Source organism: Corella eumyota, chromosome 6 (assembly GCF_963082875.1).
Source record: "Corella eumyota chromosome 6, kaCorEumy4.1, whole genome shotgun sequence".
NCBI lineage: Eukaryota > Metazoa > Chordata > Ascidiacea > Phlebobranchia > Corellidae > Corella > Corella eumyota.
Genome location: NC_137495.1, coordinates 12,084,571 through 12,106,561, shown reverse-complemented (window position 1 = coordinate 12,106,561; position 21,991 = coordinate 12,084,571). Strand labels below are relative to the sequence as shown.

The 21,991-nt window shown below is 45.0% G+C and overlaps 6 non-coding genes across 6 annotated transcripts; all 6 read right to left on the bottom strand.

Moving 5' to 3' along the window:
* Nucleotides 1-3,165: 3,165 nt before the first annotated feature.
* On the bottom strand, nucleotides 3,166-3,360 carry LOC145757229 (U2 spliceosomal RNA). The gene has a single exon (XR_014285284.1). It is a non-coding gene; the product is annotated as a U2 spliceosomal RNA (small nuclear RNA).
* Nucleotides 3,361-4,608: 1,248 nt separating this feature from the next.
* On the bottom strand, nucleotides 4,609-4,807 carry LOC145757254 (U2 spliceosomal RNA). The gene has a single exon (XR_014285307.1). It is a non-coding gene; the product is annotated as a U2 spliceosomal RNA (small nuclear RNA).
* A 7,519-nt stretch (nucleotides 4,808-12,326) lies between these two features.
* On the bottom strand, nucleotides 12,327-12,521 carry LOC145757228 (U2 spliceosomal RNA). Its single transcript, XR_014285283.1, has one exon. It is a non-coding gene; the product is annotated as a U2 spliceosomal RNA (small nuclear RNA).
* Nucleotides 12,522-14,027: 1,506 nt separating this feature from the next.
* On the bottom strand, nucleotides 14,028-14,231 carry LOC145757272 (U2 spliceosomal RNA). Its single transcript, XR_014285324.1, has one exon. It is a non-coding gene; the product is annotated as a U2 spliceosomal RNA (small nuclear RNA).
* A 2,492-nt stretch (nucleotides 14,232-16,723) lies between these two features.
* On the bottom strand, nucleotides 16,724-16,918 carry LOC145757226 (U2 spliceosomal RNA). Its single transcript, XR_014285282.1, has one exon. It is a non-coding gene; the product is annotated as a U2 spliceosomal RNA (small nuclear RNA).
* Nucleotides 16,919-20,450: 3,532 nt separating this feature from the next.
* Nucleotides 20,451-20,652, bottom strand: LOC145757267 (U2 spliceosomal RNA). Its single transcript, XR_014285319.1, has one exon. It is a non-coding gene; the product is annotated as a U2 spliceosomal RNA (small nuclear RNA).
* Between the last annotated feature and the right edge of the window lie 1,339 nt (nucleotides 20,653-21,991).

The window sequence follows — 21,991 nt, the reverse complement described above, 5'->3', positions numbered from 1 at the left end:
GACAAGCGCCTTGCTCGGTCGTTTAGACTGGTTTTGTCGACCGGCATGTTCGGGCATTCTATTTGAATAAGGTAAGTTACCCGTTCTTGAAACGGAGTTTTTTTTAATCAAAACTAGTCGCATAAGAATTGGTACAAGTGCACGTACATAAAATATCGCGAAATGTGCGATCGTTGTAAGCGCATGGCCCGTGCTGTTAGGTGGTCGTAAAAACGTGCGTCGTTTTCTCCTGCATTTCGCTTTAAATTCTTTACGCGACAAGCGCCTTGCTCGGTCGTTTAGACTGGTTTTGTCGACCGGCATGTTCGGGCATTCTATTTGAATAAGGTAAGTTACCCGTTCTTGAAACGGAGTTTTTTTTAATCAAAACTAGTCGCATAAGAAATTGGTACAAGTGCGTGTACATGAAATATCGCGAAATGTGCGATCGTTGTAAGCGCATGGCCTGTGCTGTTAGGGGGTCGTAAAAACGTGCGTCGTTTTCTCCTGCATTTCGCTTTAAATTCTTTACGCGACAAGCGCCTTGCTCGATCGTTTAGACTGGTTTTGTCGACCGGCATGTTCGGGCATTCTATTTGAATAAGGTAAGTTACCCGTTCTTGAAACGGAGTTTTTTTAATCAAAACTAGTCACATAAGAAATTGGTACAAGTGCGTGTACATAAAATATCGCGAAATGTGCGATCGTTGTAAGCGCATGGCCTGTGCTGTTAGGGGGTCGTAAAAACGTGCGTCGTTTTCTCCTGCATTTCGCTTTAAATTCTTTACGCGACAAGCGCCTTGCTCGGTCGTTTAGACTGGTTTTGTCGACCGGCATGTTCGGGCATTCTATTTGAATAAGGTAAGTTACCCGTTCTTGAAACGGAGTTATTTTTAATCAAAACTAGTCGCATAAGAATTGGTACAAGTGCACGTACATAAAATATCGCGAAATGTGCGATCCTTGTAAGCGCATGGCCCGTGCTGTTAGGTGGTCGTAAAAACGTGCGTCGTTTTCTCCTGCATTTCGCATTAAAATCCTTTCCGCGACAAGCGCCTTGCTCGGTCGTTTAGACTGTTTTGTCGACCGGCTTGTTCGGGCATTCTATTTGAATAAGGTAAGTTACCCGTTCTTGAAACGGATTTTTTTTTAACCAAAACAAGTCGCATAAGAAATTGGTACAAATGCGTGTACATAAAATATCGCGAAATGTGCGATCGTTGTAAGCGCATGGCCCGTGCTGTTAGGTGGTCGTAAAAACGTGCGTCGTTTTCTCCTGCATTTCGCTTTAAATTCTTTACGCGACAAGCGCCTTGCTCGGTCGTTTAGACTGGTTTTGTCGACCGGCATGTTCGGGCATTCTATTTGAATAAGGTAAGTTACCCGTTCTTGAAACGGAGTTTTTTTTAATCAAAACTAGTCGCATAAGAAATTGGATTAAGTGCCTGTACATAAAATATCGCGAAATGTGCGATCGTTGTAAGCGCATGGCCCGTGCTGTTAGGTGGTCGTAAAAACGTGCGTCGTTTTCTCCTGCATTTCGCTTTAAATTCTTTACGCGACAAGCGCCTTGCTCGGTCGTTTAGACTGGTTTTGTCGACCGGCATGTTCGGGCATTCTATTTGAATAAGGTAAGTTACCCGTTCTTGAAACGGAGTTTTTTTTAATCAAAACTAGTCGCATAAGAAATTGGTACAAGTGCGTGTACATAAAATATCGCGAAATGTGCGATCGTTGTAAGCGCATGGCCTGTGCTGTTAGGGGGTCGTAAAAACGTGCGTCGTTTTCTCCTGCATTTCGCTTTAAATTCTTTACGCGACAAGCGCCTTGCTCGATCGTTTAGACTGGTTTTGTCGACCGGCATGTTCGGGCATTCTATTTGAATAAGGTAAGTTACCCGTTCTTGAAACGGAGTTTTTTTTAATCAAAACTAGTCGCAAAAGAATTGGTACAAGTGCGTGTACATAAAATATCGCGAAATGTGCGATCGTTGTAAGCGCATAGCTCGTGCTGTTAGGTGGTCGTAAAAACGTGCGTCGTTTTCTCCTGCATTTCGCTTTAAATTCTTTACGCGACAAGCGCCTTGCTCGGTCGTTTAGACTGGTTTTGTCGACCGTCATGTTCGAGCATTCTATTTGAATAAGGTAAGTTACCCGTTCTTGAAACGGAGTTTTTTTTAATCAAAACTAGTCGCATAAGAAATTGGTACAAGTGCGTGTACATAAAATATCGCGAAATGTGCGATCGTTGTAAGCGCATGGCCCGTGCTGTTAGGTGGTCGTAAAAACGTGCGTCGTTTTCTCTTGCATTTCGCTTTAAATTCTTTACGCGACAAGCGCCTTGCTCGGTCGTTTAGACTGGTTTTGTCGACCGGCATGTTCGGGCATTCTATTTGAATAAGGTAAGTTACCCGTTCTTGAAACGGAGTTTTTTTTAATCAAAACTAGTCGCATAAGAAATTGGTACAAGTGCGTGTACATAAAATATTGCGAAATGTGCGATCGTTGTAAGCGCATGGCCTGTGCTGTTAGGGGGTCGTAAAAACGTGCGTCGTTTTCTCCTGCATTTCGCTTTAAATTCTTTACGCGACAAGCGCCTTGCTCGATCGTTTAGACTGGTTTTGTCGACCGGCATGTTCGGGCATTCTATTTGAATAAGGTAAGTTACCCGTTCTTGAAACGGAGTTTTTTTTAATCAAAACTAGTCGCATAAGAATTGGTACAAGTGCACGTACATAAAATATCGCGAAATGTGCGATCGTTGTAAGCGCATGGCCCGTGCTGTTAGGTGGTCGTAAAAACGTGCGTCGTTTTCTCCTGCATTTCGCTTTAAATTCTTTACGCGACAAGCGCCTTGCTCGGTCGTTTAGACAGGTTTTGTCGACCGGCATGTTCGGGCATTCTATTTAAATAAGGTAAGTTACCCGTTTTTGAAACGGAGTTGTTTTTAATCAAGTCGCAGACTAAATCGGTGCAAAAATGTGGACATGTTGCTGCCTGGGTAAGTTATGCCGGTCGCCTTAGGGTGCATGCAATCTTAGTTTTATTTTTGCCTAAGACGATATGAAAGCGCTAAATAAGCTTACTCAACCAATTTGTAAAAAAAGTTAACTAAGAAAACAACGAGAATGTGACAAAAGCTATGTATATATAGAGTGATGTAATAATAGATAATCCTGCCGCAGCAGGATCGTGGGCCGAGCCTGGAGGTAGTGCAATACCAGGACAACCCGTGAACGGGACGAAGCAAGCTTCAGTTCCGCGTTCTGTATTCAAAAATCCGCATAATACAAAGAGCTAGGCGATGCCTAGCGTCCCAGGTATTACAACTGAGAAGAACAGATACTACACTTGATCTTAGCCCTAGGGGCCGAGAAGCGATGCCCAAAATTGGCGGAATCCGATCGAATTCGCGCGGTCTGTCATTCTGTTCGCGGCCGCTATTGGCTAATTCATTTTATTCCAATAGTTGCTTCGCACCCCGTGTGCAGGTTGACGGTTTTTCGAAGCGGGGTATCTGTTCACAGCCACCCTAATTATCGCCGCAGTAATTAATTAACGGCGACCTGTTCGCCACAGGAGGCCGCCGTTAGCTTGTGTCGACGCCTTTTTACACACTAAACACAAATGTTGCTAATTATAAAGTTGTCTGGCTCTACTTTGCAAATTTGAATCGCGAAATGGGCGAGCCTTGTAAGCGCATGGTTCGTACTGTTAGGTGGTCGTAAAAAGTGCGTCGTTTTCTCCTGCATTTCGCTTTAAATTCTTTACGCGACAAGCGCCTTGCTCGGTCGTTTAGACTGGTTTTGTCGCCCGGCATGTTCGGGCATTCTATTTGAATAAGGTAAGTTACCCGTTCTTGAAACGGAGTTTTTTTTAATCAAAACTAGTCGCATAAGAAATTGGTACAAGTGCGTGTACATAAAATATCGCGAAATGTGCGATCGTTGTAAGCGCATAGCCCGTGCTGTTAGGTGGTCGTAAAAACGTGCGTCGTTTTCTCCTGCATTTCGCTTTAAATTTTTTACGCGACAAGCGCCTTGCTCGGTCGTTTAGACTGGTTTTGTCGACCGGCATGTTCGGGCATTCTTATTGAAAAAGGTAAGTTACCCGTTCTTGAAACGGAGTTTTGTTTAATCAAAACTAGTCGCATAAGAAATTGGTGCAAGTGCGTGTACATAAAATATCGCGAAATGTGCGATCGTTGTAAGCGCATGGCCCGTGCTGTTAGGTGGTCGTAAAAACGTGCGTCGTTTTCTCCTGCATTTCGCTTTAAATTCTTTACGCGACAAGCGCCTTGCTCGGTCGTTTAGACTGGTTTTGTCGACCGGCATGTTCGGGCATTCTATTTGAATAAGGTAAGTTACCCGTTTTTGAAACGGAGTTTTTTTTAATCAAGTCGCAGACTAAATCGGTGCAAAAATGTGGACATGTTGCTGCCTGGGTAAGTTATGCCGGTCGCCTTAGGGTGCATGCAATCTTAGTTTAATTTTTGCCTAAGACGATATGAAAGCGCTAAATAAGCTTACTCAACCAATTTGTAATAAAAGTTAACTAAGAAAACAACGAAAATGTGACAAAAGCTATGTATATATAGAGTGATGTAATAATAGATAATCCTGCCGCAGCAGGATCGTGGGCCGAGCCTGGAGGTAGTGCAATACCAGGACAACCCGTGAACGGGACGAAGCAAGCTTCAGTTCCGCGTTCTGTATTCAAAAATCCGCATAATACAAAGAGCTAGGCGATGCCTAGCGTCCCAGGTATTACAACTGAGAAGAACAGACTTTTTACTGAACCTTCGTTTTATTTGCAATAAAAGAAGTTTGCCAACAATAATTTTTCTGAGAAAAATAATTATTTTCGTAAAAGGGCCTCCCCTACTGGGGGTGATAAAATTATTTAGGTTTTTAATTGAGGGATTTTTGCGAGTATATAATAAAAGAAATAAACATTACAAAAAGTGCGATATAAGTGCGATCAGTTATAAAATTACAAAACAAAAAACTAAAAGAAAAATCTGCATAGTGTTTAACAAGTTAAGTGCGGCAAGGTGCTGCTCGCATTGAGTTCTTCGAGGCGTTGTAGCCTTGTCCTTGTTAAGGTGAGCAAAAGGAAAAAAAACATTGATTGTTTAAATTGTTCAAAGGGCAAGGCCACGTAAAACAGGATCGATTAATTTCTGTTTATTGCCTCGGAGATGCCCCGACACCAAGATTGCCAGACTTGTTGGCTACCCTTGATAGCCAAAGTGCATACATTTTTCGCAACTTCGGCTTGCTCCCGACCGGAAATCCCCATGGAGCTCAGGGTCAAGTTGTTGCCCTGAGCGTAACTACCGAGCGACCCAATTATAAAGGAGTGAAATTTGACTGGCTGCCCGGTAGCCATGGAGATGTTGCGCACAAGGTTTGAATATTTGACGTGCTTCCGGTCGTTAGCTGCGGCAAGGGCATCGGGTCCGTTGTCAAAAGGGCAGGCAAAGTCAACGACAACAATTCCGCCCCTCCCCCTTAATATCAGGTCGGGCCGGAGATTGCTGCCAGAGACCGCCGCGTGCTCCTCACAGACAGCGTCCACCGAAATCTTGGAAAACCTCCCAGCTGGTATGTGGCGTAGTACCTCCCTCATGATGGAGTCATGCCTTTCTCGGATAGCGGGCATGACTGGTTTGCAGTTGTTAAGGACATGAGGGAGGGTCTCCTCCTCACGTCCGCAGCGGCAGCATTTGATTCCCTCAGGTGGTTTGTGAAACCGAGCTCGCACTTTTTTAACTGGAAGAAGGTTTTGGCGAGCCTTGATGCCGAATGAGTATACATGAGTCGGAAGTAATGCCGGATTTTTGACCCAGTGGTTCGAGTGGGAGTATGCTGAGTGGGCGGTTACGGTCTTTCCAGCATCAGGAAGGGCCGCCCACTGCTCTTTCCAGAGGGTGTTCTGGGCTTGGTGAAGGGAACGAGTAAGTATTTTTCTATTTTTGTTTGTTAATTTTGACCCGTTCACCTCAACGCAAAGCTGGCCGTCAGCGGAGACAAGAAATCTAGTGCGAAGCCTGGGCGACGCCTTGCGAACATATGCAAACAAGCCGCGACCCATGCCCGCACCAGATTTGTCAGATCTACCGCAAACAGGCCCCCCACTCAGGAAAGAGGCACACTGCTCTAGGTTCACATCCGCAGATCGCGCCAGATTACCAGAAAGCAATTTCACCTGCGCAAGTGCAACGGCAGCCACGTCAGGATCGGGCGAGGTCAGCATTTTAAAGGCCTGCGTGGTGGCCATGATGTCGCCATCAGTTGCGATTGATGTTATACCCAAACCCCCGCATCCCATTGGTGTATAAAAAAATGCTGATGCCGCCCGCTTTGGCAACCCAAAGGCAATCCTGACGCAATGCCGGACTTGCTGGTCGAATCGATGCAATTTTGCTTTTGGAAACTGGCGCATTCTTAGGGTGAACCCGACTCGAGGAAGCACAAACCTCTTGAGCGCCAGAAGTTTTTGGTGGGGAGTTAGCTTTGATCTAAAAAGCTTCTCCACCCGGCTAAGAGTATCCTCCAGGACACACTCTGAAGCCCGCGACCCCGCCCCGTAACCCGAGCGAATTCCCAAATACTTGTAAACCTCGCATGGCTCGAGAACCCGAATCTCCTCTCCCGATAAGAGAAAGGGATCCGGGTCTCTCACCCGCCGGCGGCCCACAAGCTTCCAGGTCATCGCTCGGCACTTGCGGGGGTTAAACTTCAGAGCAGCCCATTGAGCAAACTCTTCACAGACTTGAAGCTGACTTTGAGCCTGATCGCGGTTAGACGAAATCAGGCAAGCATCGTCAGCATAAGCCAAAATCTGTGGCCTAACTTCTGGAGCTGACGAAAACCTGTACCCCGCAGAGCCAACAGACTTGACCCCACGAATAAGTACCTCAGCCACCAGGTCGAATATCAGACCGGACAAAGGGCAGCCCTGGCGGACTCCCCTCCCAACTGGAATCTCACCCGTAACGCCCGAGGATCCTCGGATGCGACAGACATTACGGGAGTAGATGTCCGTTATGACCTCGACCAGGTACCGAGGCGCTCCAAATCTGTTAAGGACCGCAGGAATACAGTCATGATGAATACTGCCAAAGGCGTTCTTAAGGTCCAACCAGATGGTATATAAACTCTGGTTGGAAGCCTTAGAATCAGCCTGCGCCGCATCAAGCATGAATACGTGTTCAAACGTCCCCTCCATTGGACGAAAACCCTTTTGCTCGGACGAGAGCGCACCACAATTTGCAGCCCAGCGCTGTAGACGGCGAGCTAGCACTGCGGCGTAAATCTTATAAATGGTTCTGCAGATAGAAATCGGTCTCCAGTTCGAAACGTCCTTAAGGTCACCCTCAGCATTTTTAACAATAAGGGTAACACTCGAGGACCGCCACTGCTCCGGAACCGAGCGCGCGATTCTACAGGTCTCGAAAAGTCTAGCCAAGAGCTTGCCCTTGGGATCTAGCCTCTTCCAGAACCCATAAGAAAGGCGGTCCGACCCAGGAGCAGAAGCGGTGTTAAGAGTTTGGAGGACCGACTCTACCTCCAACGCCGAAATACTAGCCCCACCGTCAGAGCCCTGGGCATCCGAAGACTCTCTCAAGTTAAGCAGCTGAGCGTCCATCCAGGGGGGGAGTCGATTACATTCACCGGGCGCCGACTTAAGATCGGAGCTGAAGCGCTCCTCCAGAATAGCTAAATCAATACGGCATCTTAAGTCAGCGCCCTTGCCCTCCGTTAATTTTCTGACGGTCCCCCTCTGGTCTCTCCAGAAGGCCTCGCGTAGACCATTCTTTCGTTTTGGTCTACGCCCCGACACCCTGTTACAGACCGAGCGGATTTTGGCGCCACGATTGTAACGGGGGGCGGGTTTACGCCGACTTACAGAACCAGCGACGGCCTGAGTCCATGCCTCAAGCTCAGTGCAGAACCGAACAAAGTCGAATGAAGACTCGCAACTGAGAATGATGTCACTCAGCGCGGGGCCACACTCGGCCAAGCATTCCGCAGCGGAGCCAAAGACACTTTGGACAACAGGAGGCAATGCCAATGGAATGGGCTGGTGAGTAATCTGGGTTTGGGCGTTGTTTTCAAGAGGTTTTGGTATAAGTGGTGCTTCCTGTAGGGAAGTTACCGTTACAACTGAATTTTGACATGTGACCGAATTATTTAGGGAAGATATGCTTGAGATGTTCATATACATATCTTCGGGAAAATTTGTATTATAAAAAGTCATATTTGGAAGTGACTTTGATAGTAACGGTAACTTCACTACCTGGGCATAAGTTAGTTTTGGTGGCGGTGTTAGATACTTACCCGGTGAAGATGGCGGGGGCAAAACCAATGGCTGTAATTTTGGTGGGGATAAACTCATGTGATTCGGGCTAAGACTGTCCATAAACGATGGTGTCAACGAGCACTGCATGGGGATCGGAGATAGAATGATATGGGGTTCAATTGGCGACAGCATTGAAGAAGATGGCTGAAGTGGTGCGGACGACAGAGGAGAGAAAAATTTGTTAATTTTTGTTATTTTTGAAATTCTCCCTCTGCCCTCGGCTCCTTGAGGTCGAGTAGGAGCCGGAGAGTCCTCATTCCTACCACAACTTCTCCAATGCTGTGCTGCTTTCAATATTGAACTCGTGCCCTGGTCCACCATGCAGTGACATCTGTTGCATGTTACGTCAAGTTTGACATTTTTGTAATTATGGACAGTCTTAAGATGTTGGACAAGTGCTCGCACTCTTCCGAACCCATTCTGGTGTTTTACACAGTCGCTGTAGTGGCATGCATAGCTGGTATTAATGCCGCCGTAGGTTAATCGAACAGCGGCTATGGCTTCTCCCCCCGCGACGGCCTGCTTCTGGCAGAGCATAGATTTCCCTGCACTGCCAGGAGCAAAAGCCGAATAAGGAAGAGATGGCGCACCAGGATGGGCTTGATGGTAATGTCTACGTGCTGATTTCACAGTTAACCACCTGGACGCACACGTTGGACATGAGAAGGGTTTAATAGGGACTTGAGGAGAGCAAGCCAGTGGAGCGGCGCACGACGAGTAGTGACGCTGCACCGATCTAAGAGTGGGCCCTGTGAATGTCAATTTGCATTTATTGCAAACGGCATGCACAGGTACGTTACAGCCCTTCCAGCCATGACAGCTGGTAAGATGTCTTTTTAAGGACTGCAACGTAGTCTGTGGTGCAGCACAACTCGACACTGGACAAGCAAACCTGGTCGCCCCAACGCCACTATAACAGACGGTAATTCTGTCGTTGGCATCCCCAGCAGGTTTCGGCAAGGCCATATCTAAAAATACAATAAAATAGAGGCAGTAATTGTTGGCAAACAAGAGGTAATATTAATAGTAAAAAACAGTAACAGTGTAAAATGGTCAATAAAAATAAGAAACTACTGTTTGTGGTCTTTTGTACTTTATACACAAAGGTCCAATTTTTACTTCACAAAACAAAAAACAGAATATTATTGAATAAGGTATATTAAGGCAACGTTGTAGTAAAAACAAATAAAAATATTTTTAAAGCATTAAATCTAAAATATTAGGGTAGACGTTTAATAATACAATGCTTGCACTGTTATAAAAAAGGAGAGCGACAACAGCTGATTCACGCTTCACTTGCCTCACGTCACAATCAAGAAAAACCAACACGCCCAAACTGTGAGTGAACGAAGCGGAACAGAACCACTGTTAACTGTGCGAAGCAAATAAATAAAACACCGGTATTATCAAAAGTAAAAATTAAAATAAAGCTGGAAGAACGTCAACTTTTAACAGTTAAACATTAACAGGCACAAAACAAAGTCAAATCCGATTTTAACCAAAACAAGACCGCCAAAAAGGAGCACCGCGCAAAAAAAGGCGACGCACGTTTTACGTTGTAAAAGAGAACTGATGTGCGCTTCACTGACGCCACGTCACAGTGGAAATTTACCGAAAAATTTCACGCTGTACGAAATTAAATGGGTCAAGCGGAACGAGCACAATTTGGAACAAATCCAGCACCAAAATAAAACAAACACGGCCCCAACACTCCAAAATCGAATAAAAACACCACGATTATATGCAGAATCTTAAAATATTTGATGCGGCCAGTCCGCAAACCGATTTTAAATTTGCCGTTTAATTAAAAATTTAAAATGGAAAATAAAATTTTAAAAACTTCGCCAAACACGACCCCAAGAAAACTCTCTCAATGTAAATTAGCAACACCACTCACTTTTTACGATGGTATGGTATGTCTTCTTTGTCCACGTGGCAGTTGTAAGAAGAATTTCCGGTGTTGGTTTGGATTTCCTTTATATAAATTGGTTTTTAGAGCAATTCGCTTGCCCGGAAATCCAAAATCCCGCAAGTATAGAACAGTTCGCCTGCCTGTAAATTTGATGTTATTTTTGCAGAGCAATTCACTTGCCCGGAAATTCTTCCCACGTGGACGAGAGTAGTGGTGTTGCGTACAATACTGTTCGTGATGTTTTCTTCAAATGAGAGAGAGAGAGATAGTCTTTTTCTTTTCGTGTCCTAGGGGCCGAGAAGCGATGCCCAAAAATGGCAGAATCCGATCGAATTCGCGCGGTCTGTCATTCTGTTCGCGGCCGCGATTGGCTAATTCATTTTATTCCAATAGTTGCTTCGCACCCCGTGTACAGGTTGACGGTTTTTCGAAGCGGGGTATCTGTTCACAGCCACCCTAATTATCGCCGCAGTAATTAATTAACGGCGACCTGTGCGCCACAGGAGGCCGCCGTTAGCTTGTGTCGACGCCTTTTTACATACTAAACACAAATGTTGCTAATTATAAAGTTGCCTGGCTCTACTTTGCAAATTTGAATCGCGAAATGGGCGAGCCTTGTAAGCACAAGGTTCGTACTGTTAGGTGGTCGTAAAAACGTGCGTCGTTTTCTCCTGCATTTCGCTTTAAATTCTTTACGCGACAAGCGCCTTGCTCGGTCGTTTAGACTGGTTTTGTCGCCCGGCATGTTCGGGCATTCTATTTGAATAAGGTAAGTTACCCGTTCTTGAAACGGAGTTTTTTTTAATCAAAACTAGTCGCATAAGAAATTGGTACAAGTGCGTGTACATAAAATATCGCGAAATGTGCGATCGTTGTAAGCGCATGGCCCGTGCTGTTAGGTGGTCGTAAAAACGTGCGTCGTTTTCTCCTGCATTTCGCTTTAAATTCTTTACGCGACAAGCGCCTTGCTCGGTCGTTTAGACTGGTTTTGTCGACCGGCATGTTCGGGCATTCTATTTGAATAAGGTAAGTTACCCGTTCTTGAAACGGAGTTTTTTTTAATTAAAACTAGTCGCATAAGAAATTGGATTAAGTGCCTGTACATAAAATATCGCGAAATGTGCGATCGTTGTAAGCGCATGGCCCGTGCTGTTAGGTGGTCGTAAAAACGTGCGTCGTTTTCTCCTGCATTTCGCTTTAAATTCTTTACGCGACAAGCGCCTTGCTCGGTCGTTTAGACTGGTTTTGTCGACCGGCATGTTCGGGCATTCTATTTGAATAAGGTAAGTTACCCGTTCTTGAAACGGAGTTTTTTTTAATCAAAACTAGTCGCATAAGAAATTGGTACAAGTGCGTGTACATAAAATATCGCGAAATGTGCGATCGTTGTAAGCGCATGGCCCGTGCTGTTAGGTGGTCGTAAAAACGTGCGTCGTTTTCTCCTGCATTTCGCTTTAAATTCTTTACGCGACAAGCGCCTTGCTCGGTCGTTTAGACTGGTTTTGTCGACCGGCATGTTCGGGCATTCTATTTGAATAAGGTAAGTTACCCGTTCTTGAAACGGAGTTTTTTTTAATCAAAACTAGTCGCATAAGAATTTGGTACAAGTTCGTGTACATAAAATATCGCGAAATGTGCGATCGTTGTAAGCGCATGGCCTGTGCTGTTAGGGGGTCGTAAAAACGTGCGTCGTTTTCTCCTGCATTTCGCTTTAAATTCTTTACGCGACAAGCGCCTTGCTCGATCGTTTAGACTGGTTTTGTCGACCGGCATGTTCGGGCATTCTATTTGAATAAGGTAAGTTACCCGTTTTTGAAACGGAGTTTTTTTTAATCAAGTCGCAGACTAAATCGGTGCAAAAATGTGGACATGTTGCTGCCTGGGTAAGTTATGCCGGTCGCCTTAGGGTGCATGCAATCTTAGTTTTATTTTTGCCTAAGACGATATGAAAGCGCTAAATAAGCTTACTCAACCAATTTGTAATAAAAGTTAACTAAGAAAACAACGAAAATGTGACAAAAGCTATGTATATATAGAGTGATGTAATAATAGATAATCCTGCCGCAGCAGGATCGTGGGCCGAGCCTGGAGGTAGTGCAATACCAGGACAACCCGTGAACGGGACGAAGCAAGCTTCAGTTCCGCGTTCTGTATTCAAAAATCCGCATAATACAAAGAGCTAGGCGATGCCTAGCGTCCCAGGTATTACAACTGAGAAGAACAGATACTACACTTGATCTTAGCCCTAGGGGCCGAGAAGCGATGCCCAAAAATGGCGGAATCCGACCGAATTCGCGCGGTCTGTCATTCTGTTCGCGGCCGCTATTGGCTAATTCATTTTATTCCAATAGTTGCTTCGCACCCCGTGTACAGGTTGACGGTTTTTCGAAGCGGGGTATCTGTTCACAGCCACCCTAATTATCGCCGCAGTAATTAATTAACGGCGACCTGTGCGCCACAGGAAGCCGCCGTTAGCTTGTGTCGACGCCTTTTTACATACTAAACACAAATGTTGCTAATTATAAAGTTGCCTGGCTCTACTTTGCAAATTTGAATCGCGAAATGGGCGAGCCTTGTAAGCACAAGGTTCGTACTGTTAGGTGGTCGTAAAAACGTGCGTCGTTTTCTCCTGCATTTCGCTTTAAATTCTTTACGCGACAAGCGCCTTGCTCGGTCGTTTAGACTGGTTTTGTCGCCCGGCATGTTCGGGCATTCTATTTGAATAAGGTAAGTTACCCGTTCTTGAAACGGAGTTTTTTTTAATCAAAACTAGTCGCATAAGAAATTGGTACAAGTGCGTGTACATAAAATATCGCGAAATGTGCGATCGTTGTAAGCGCATGGCCCGTGCTGTTAGGTGGTCGTAAAAACGTGCGTCGTTTTCTCCTGCATTTCGCTTTAAATTCTTTAAGCGACAAGCGCCTTGCTCGGTCGTTTAGACTGGTTTTGTCGACCGGCATGTTCGGGCATTCTATTTGAATAAGGTAAGTTACCCGTTCTTGAAACGGAGTTTTTTTTAATCAAAACTAGTCGCATAAGAAATTGCTACAAGTGCCTGTACATAAAATATCGCGAAATGTGCGATCGTTGTAAGCGCATGGCCTGTGCTGTTAGGTGGTCGTAAAAACGTGCGTCGTTTTCTCCTGCATTTCGCTTTAAATTCTTTACGCGACAAGCGCCTTGCTCGGTCGTTTAGACTGGTTTTGTCGGCCGGCATGTTCGGGCATTCTATTTGAATAAGGTAAGTTACCCGTTCTTGAAACGGAGTTTTTTTTAATCAAAACAAGTCGCATAAGAATTTGGTACAAGTTCGTGTACATAAAATATCGCGAAATGTGCGATCGTTGTAAGCGCATGGCCTGTGCTGTTAGGGGGTCGTAAAAACGTGCGTCGTTTTCTCCTGCATTTCGCTTTAAATTCTTTACGCGACAAGCGCCTTGCTCGATCGTTTAGACTGGTTTTGTCGACCGGCATGTTCGGGCATTCTATTTGAATAAGGTAAGTTACCCGTTTTTGAAACGGAGTTTTTTTTAATCAAGTCGCAGACTAAATCGGTGCAAAAATGTGGACATGTTGCTGCCTGGGTAAGTTATGCCGGTCGCCTTAGGGTGCATGCAATCTTAGTTTAATTTTTGCCTAAGACGATATGAAAGCGCTAAATAAGCTTACTCAACCAATTTGTAATAAAAGTTAACTAAGAAAACAACGAAAATGTGACAAAAGCTATGTATATATAGAGTGATGTAATAATAGATAATCCTGCCGCAGCAGGATCGTGGGCCGAGCCTGGAGGTAGTGCAATACCAGGACAACCCGTGAACGGGACGAAGCAAGCTTCAGTTCCGCGTTCTGTATTCAAAAATCCGCATAATACAAAGAGCTAGGCGATGCCTAGCGTCCCAGGTATTACAACTGAGAAGAACAGAGGGGGTGGTGACTACGGCAAGCCGTATTTGACATCCCAATAAAGGGATTGCTGTAAAGCATGTCCTCACCAGAGGCCTTTTACAACCCCTGGTGGTTGAAAAAGGTTGTAGTGTAATACTACCCCCAGCACAGTTAGCAAACGTAATGAAGCTGTGTGGGTTGAAGGGCGCATAGCTATCGTGGTTGGAAGGTTTTAACACCAAGCCACACCCAGCGACTAGAGCTTAATCACTTAGCTTGGCAAAACCACTTTGCAATCGGCGGGAAAAATTTCACGAAACCCTTTCCGATTGCTGTGGCTGCTTTCGCTTGTGAGCTGCTAGCCATGTACCAGATTTCAGCGGGCAAACAATGCATAACATGTGTGCAAAGTGCAAAGTGCTGAGTGAAAGTGAATGTCAGCAATGTGAGCATACTTTCATCTGGCGTGATCGCTTCTCAGTCTTTGGGCCTTAGATCCAGCAATAGTGCCAAAGACGTCACTACACTTGATCTTAGCCCTAGGGGCCGAGAAGCGATGCCCAAAAATGGCGGAATCCGATCGAATTCGCGCGGTCTGTCATTCTGTTCGCGGCCGCTATTGGCTAATTCATTTTATTCCAATAGTTGCTTCGCACCCCGTGTACAGGTTGACGGTTTTTCGAAGCGGCGTATCTGTTCACAGCCAACCTAATTATCGCCGCAGTAATTAATTAACGGCGACCTGTGCGCCACAGGAGGCCGCCGTTAGCTTGTGTCGACGCCTTTTTACATACTAAACACAAATGTTGCTAATTATAAAGTTGCCTGGCTCTACTTTGCAAATTTGAATCGCGAAATGGGCGAGCCTTGTAAGCACAAGGTTCGTACTGTTAGGTGGTCGTAAAAACGTGCGTCGTTTTCTCCTGCATTTCGCTTTAAATTCTTTACGCGACAAGCGCCTTGCTCGGTCGTTTAGACTGGTTTTGTCGCCCGGCATGTTCGGGCATTCTATTTGAATAAGGTAAGTTACCCGTTCTTGAAACGGAGTTTTTTTTAATCAAAACTAGTCGCATAAGAAATTGGTACAAGTGCGTGTACATAAAATATCGCGAAATGTGCGATCGTTGTAAGCGCATGGCCCGTGCTGTTAGGTGGTCGTAAAAACGTGCGTCGTTTTCTCCTGCATTTCGCTTTAAATTCTTTAAGCGACAAGCGCCTTGCTCGGTCGTTTAGACTGGTTTTGTCGACCGGCATGTTCGGGCATTCTATTTGAATAAGGTAAGTTACCCGTTCTTGAAACGGAGTTTTTTTTAATCAAAACTAGTCGCATAAGAAATTGGTACAAGTGCCTGTACATAAAATATCGCGAAATGTGCGATCGTTGTAAGCGCATGGCCTGTGCTGTTAGGTGGTCGTAAAAACGTGCGTCGTTTTCTCCTGCATTTCGCTTTAAATTCTTTACGCGACAAGCGCCTTGCTCGGTCGTTTAGACTGGTTTTGTCGGCCGGCATGTTCGGGCATTCTATTTGAATAAGGTAAGTTACCCGTTCTTGAAACGGAGTTTTTTTTAATCAAAACAAGTCGCATAAGAATTTGGTACAAGTTCGTGTACATAAAATATCGCGAAATGTGCGATCGTTGTAAGCGCATGGCCTGTGCTGTTAGGGGGTCGTAAAAACGTGCGTCGTTTTCTCCTGCATTTCGCTTTAAATTCTTTACGCGACAAGCGCCTTGCTCGATCGTTTAGACTGGTTTTGTCGACCGGCATGTTCGGGCATTCTATTTGAATAAGGTAAGTTACCCGTTCTTGAAACGGAGTTTTTTTTAATCAAAACTAGTCGCATAAGAAATTGGTACAAGTGCCTGTACATAAAATATCGCGAAATGTGCGATCGTTGTAAGCGCATGGCCTGTGCTGTTAGGTGGTCGTAAAAACGTGCGTCGTTTTCTCCTGCATTTCGCTTTAAATTCTTTACGCGACAAGCGCCTTGCTCGGTCGTTTAGACTGGTTTTGTCGGCCGGCATGTTCGGGCATTCTATTTGAATAAGGTAAGTTACCCGTTCTTGAAACGGAGTTTTTTTTAATCAAAACAAGTCGCATAAGAATTTGGTACAAGTTCGTGTACATAAAATATCGCGAAATGTGCGATCGTTGTAAGCGCATGGCCTGTGCTGTTAGGGGGTCGTAAAAACGTGCGTCGTTTTCTCCTGCATTTCGCTTTAAATTCTTTACGCGACAAGCGCCTTGCTCGATCGTTTAGACTGGTTTTGTCGACCGGCATGTTCGGGCATTCTATTTGAATAAGGTAAGTTACCCGTTTTTGAAACGGAGTTTTTTTTAATCAAGTCGCAGACTAAATCGGTGCAAAAATGTGGACATGTTGCTGCCTGGGTAAGTTATGCCGGTCGCCTTAGGGTGCATGCAATCTTAGTTTAATTTTTGCCTAAGACGATATGAAAGCGCTAAATAAGCTTACTCAACCAATTTGTAATAAAAGTTAACTAAGAAAACAACGAAAATGTGACAAAAGCTATGTATATATAGAGTGATGTAATAATAGATAATCCTGCCGCAGCAGGATCGTGGGCCGAGCCTGGAGGTAGTGCAATACCAGGACAACCCGTGAACGGGACGAAGCAAGCTTCAGTTCCGCGTTCTGTATTCAAAAATCCGCATAATACAAAGAGCTAGGCGATGCCTAGCGTCCCAGGTATTACAACTGAGAAGAACAGATACTACACTTGATCTTAGCCCTAGGGGCCGAGAAGCGATGCCCAAAAATGGCAGAATCCGATCGAATTCGCGCGGTCTGTCATTCTGTTCGCGGCCGCTATTGGCTAATTCATTTTATTCCAATAGTTGCTTCGCACCCCGTGTACAGGTTGACGGTTTTTCGAAGCGGGGTATCTGTTCACAGCCACCCTAATTATCGCCGCAGTAATTAATTAACGGCGACCTGTGCGCCACAGGAGGCCGCCGTTAGCTTGTGTCGACGCCTTTTTACATACTAAACACAAATGTTGCTAATTATAAAGTTGCCTGGCTCTACTTTGCAAATTTGAATCGCGAAATGGGCGAGCCTTGTAAGCACAAGGTTCGTACTGTTAGGTGGTCGTAAAAACGTGCGTCGTTTTCTCCTGCATTTCGCTTTAAATTCTTTACGCGACAAGCGCCTTGCTCGGTCGTTTAGACTGGTTTTGTCGCCCGGCATGTTCGGGCATTCTATTTGAATAAGGTAAGTTACCCGTTCTTGAAACGGAGTTTTTTTTAATCAAAACTAGTCGCATAAGAAATTGGTACAAGTGCGTGTACATAAAATATCGCGAAATGTGCGATCGTTGTAAGCGCATGGCCCGTGCTGTTAGGTGGTCGTAAAAACGTGCGTCGTTTTCTCCTGCATTTCGCTTTAAATTCTTTACGCGACAAGCGCCTTGCTCGGTCGTTTAGACTGGTTTTGTCGACCGGCATGTTCGGGCATTCTATTTGAATAAGGTAAGTTACCCGTTCTTGAAACGGAGTTTTTTTTAATTAAAACTAGTCGCATAAGAAATTGGATTAAGTGCCTGTACATAAAATATCGCGAAATGTGCGATCGTTGTAAGCGCATGGCCCGTGCTGTTAGGTGGTCGTAAAAACGTGCGTCGTTTTCTCCTGCATTTCGCTTTAAATTCTTTACGCGACAAGCGCCTTGCTCGGTCGTTTAGACTGGTTTTGTCGACCGGCATGTTCGGGCATTCTATTTGAATAAGGTAAGTTACCCGTTCTTGAAACGGAGTTTTTTTTAATCAAAACTAGTCGCATAAGAAATTGGTACAAGTGCCTGTACATAAAATATCGCGAAATGTGCGATCGTTGTAAGCGCATGGCCCGTGCTGTTAGGTGGTCGTAAAAACGTGCGTCGTTTTCTCCTGCATTTCGCTTTAAATTCTTTACACGACAAGCGCCTTGCTCGGTCGTTTAGACTGGTTTTGTCGCCCGGCATGTTCGGGCATTCTATTTGAATAAGGTAAGTTACCCGTTCTTGAAACGGAGTTTTTTTTAATCAAAACTAGTCGCATAAGAAATTGGTACAAGTGCGTGTACATAAAATATCGCGAAATGTGCGATCGTTGTAAGCGCATGGCCCGTGCTGTTAGGTGGTCGTAAAAACGTGCGTCGTTTTCTCCTGCATTTCGCTTTAAATTCTTTACGCGACAAGCGCCTTGCTCGGTCGTTTAGACTGGTTTTGTCGACCGGCATGTTCGGGCATTCTATTTGAATAAGGTAAGTTACCCGTTCTTGAAACGGAGTTTTTTTTAATCAAAACTAGTCGCATAAGAATTTGGTACAAGTTCGTGTACATAAAATATCGCGAAATGTGCGATCGTTGTAAGCGCATGGCCTGTGCTGTTAGGGGGTCGTAAAAACGTGCGTCGTTTTCTCCTGCATTTCGCTTTAAATTCTTTACGCGACAAGCGCCTTGCTCGATCGTTTAGACTGGTTTTGTCGACCGGCATGTTCGGGCATTCTATTTGAATAAGGTAAGTTACCCGTTTTTGAAACGGAGTTTTTTTTAATCAAGTCGCAGACTAAATCGGTGCAAAAATGTGGACATGTTGCTGCCTGGGTAAGTTATGTTAGGTGGTCGTAAAAACGTGCGTCGTTTTCTCCTGCATTTCGCTTTAAATTCTTTACGCGACAAGCGCCTTGCTCGGTCGTTTAGACTGGTTTTGTCGACCGGCATGTTCGGGCATTCTATTTGAATAAGGTAAGTTACCCGTTCTTGAAACGGAGTTTTTTTTAATCAAAACTAGTCGCATAAGAAATTGGTACAAGTGCGTGTACATAAAATATCGCGAAATGTGCGATCGTTGTAAGCGCATGGCCCGTGCTGTTAGGTGGTCGTAAAAACGTGCGTCGTTTTCTCCTGCATTTCGCTTTAAATTCTTTACGCGACAAGCGCCTTGCTCGGTCGTTTAGACTGGTTTTGTCGACCGGCATGTTCGGGCATTCTATTTGAATAAGGTAAGTTACCCGTTCTTGAAACGGAGTTTTTTTTAATTAAAACTAGTCGCATAAGAAATTGGATTAAGTGCCTGTACATAAAATATCGCGAAATGTGCGATCGTTGTAAGCGCATGGCCCGTGCTGTTAGGTGGTCGTAAAAACGTGCGTCGTTTTCTCCTGCATTTCGCTTTAAATTCTTTACGCGACAAGCGCCTTGCTCGGTCGTTTAGACTGGTTTTGTCGACCGGCATGTTCGGGCATTCTATTTGAATAAGGTAAGTTACCCGTTCTTGAAACGGAGTTTTTTTTAATCAAAACTAGTCGCATAAGAAATTGGTACAAGTGCCTGTACATAAAATATCGCGAAATGTGCGATCGTTGTAAGCGCATGGCCCGTGCTGTTAGGTGGTCGTAAAAACGTGCGTCGTTTTCTCCTGCATTTCGCTTTAAATTCTTTACGCGACAAGCGCCTTGCTCGGTCGTTTAGACTGGTTTTGTCGACCGGCATGTTCGGGCATTCTATTTGAATAAGGTAAGTTACCCGTTCTTGAAACGGAGTTTTTTTTAATCAAAACTAGTCGCATAAGAAATTGGTACAAGTGCGTGTACATAAAATATCGCGAAATGTGCGATCGTTGTAAGCGCATGGCCCGTGCTGTTAGGTGGTCGTAAAAACGTGCGTCGTTTTCTCCTGCATTTCGCTTTAAATTCTTTACGCGACAAGCGCCTTGCTCGGTCGTTTAGACTGGTTTTGTCGACCGGCATGTTCGGGCATTCTATTTGAATAAGGTAAGTTACCCGTTCTTGAAACGGAGTTTTTTTTAATCAAAACTAGTCGCATAAGAATTTGGTACAAGTTCGTGTACATAAAATATCGCGAAATGTGCGATCGTTGTAAGCGCATGGCCTGTGCTGTTAGGGGGTCGTAAAAACGTGCGTCGTTTTCTCCTGCATTTCGCTTTAAATTCTTTACGCGACAAGCGCCTTGCTCGATCGTTTAGACTGGTTTTGTCGACCGGCATGTTCGGGCATTCTATTTGAATAAGGTAAGTTACCCGTTTTTGAAACGGAGTTTTTTTTAATCAAGTCGCAGACTAAATCGGTGCAAAAATGTGGACATGTTGCTGCCTGGGTAAGTTATGCCGGTCGCCTTAGGGTGCATGCAATCTTAGTTTAATTTTTGCCTAAGACGATATGAAAGCGCTAAATAAGCTTACTCAACCAATTTGTAATAAAAGTTAACTAAGAAAACAACGAAAATGTGACAAAAGCTATGTATATATAGAGTGATGTAATAATAGATAATCCTGCCGCAGCAGGATCGTGGGCCGAGCCTGGAGGTAGTGCAATACCAGGACAACCCGTGAACGGGACGAAGCAAGCTTCAGTTCCGCGTTCTGTATTCAAAAATCCGCATAATACAAAGAGCTAGGCGATGCCTAGCGTCCCAGGTATTACAACTGAGAAGAACAGAGGGTGGTGACTACGGCAAGCCGTATTTGACATCCCAATAAAGGGATTGCTGTAAAGCATGTCCTCACCAGAGGCCTTTTACAACCCCTGGTGGTTGAAAAAGGTTGTAGTGTAATACTACCCCCAGCACAGTTAGCAAACGTAATGAAGCTGTGTGGGTTGAAGGGCGCATAGCTATCGTGGTTGGAGGGTTTTAACACCAAGCCACACCCAGCGACTAGAGCTTAATCACTTAGCTTGGCAAAACCACTTTGCAGTCGGCGGGAAAAATTTCACGAAACCCTTTCCGATTGCTGTGGCTGCTTTCGCTTGTGAGCTGCTAGCCATGTACCAGATTTCAGCGGGCAAACAATGCATAACATGTGTGCAAAGTGCAAAGTGCTGAGTGAAAGTGAATGTCAGCAATGTGAGCATACTTTCATCTGGCGTGATCGCTTCTCAGTCTTTGGGCCTTAGATCCAGCAATAGTGCCAACGACGTCACTACACTTGATCTTAGCCCTAGGGGCCGAGAAGCGATGCCCAAAAATGGCAGAATCCGATCGAATTCGCGCGGTCTGTCATTCTGTTCGCGGCCGCGATTGGCTAATTCATTTTATTCCAATAGTTGCTTCGCACCCCGTGTACAGGTTGACGGTTTTTCGAAGCGGGGTATCTGTTCACAGCCACCCTAATTATCGCCGCAGTAATTAATTAACGGCGACCTGTGCGCCACAGGAGGCCGCCGTTAGCTTGTGTCGACGCCTTTTTACATACTAAACACAAATGTTGCTAATTATAAAGTTGCCTGGCTCTACTTTGCAAATTTGAATCGCGAAATGGGCGAGCCTTGTAAGCACAAGGTTCGTACTGTTAGGTGGTCGTAAAAACGTGCGTCGTTTTCTCCTGCATTTCGCTTTAAATTCTTTACGCGACAAGCGCCTTGCTCGGTCGTTTAGACTGGTTTTGTCGCCCGGCATGTTCGGGCATTCTATTTGAATAAGGTAAGTTACCCGTTCTTGAAACGGAGTTTTTTTTAATCAAAACTAGTCGCATAAGAAATTGGTACAAGTGCGTGTACATAAAATATCGCGAAATGTGCGATCGTTGTAAGCGCATGGCCCGTGCTGTTAGGTGGTCGTAAAAACGTGCGTCGTTTTCTCCTGCATTTCGCTTTAAATTCTTTAAGCGACAAGCGCCTTGCTCGGTCGTTTAGACTGGTTTTGTCGACCGGCATGTTCGGGCATTCTATTTGAATAAGGTAAGTTACCCGTTCTTGAAACGGAGTTTTTTTTAATCAAAACTAGTCGCATAAGAAATTGGTACAAGTGCCTGTACATAAAATATCGCGAAATGTGCGATCGTTGTAAGCGCATGGCCTGTGCTGTTAGGTGGTCGTAAAAACGTG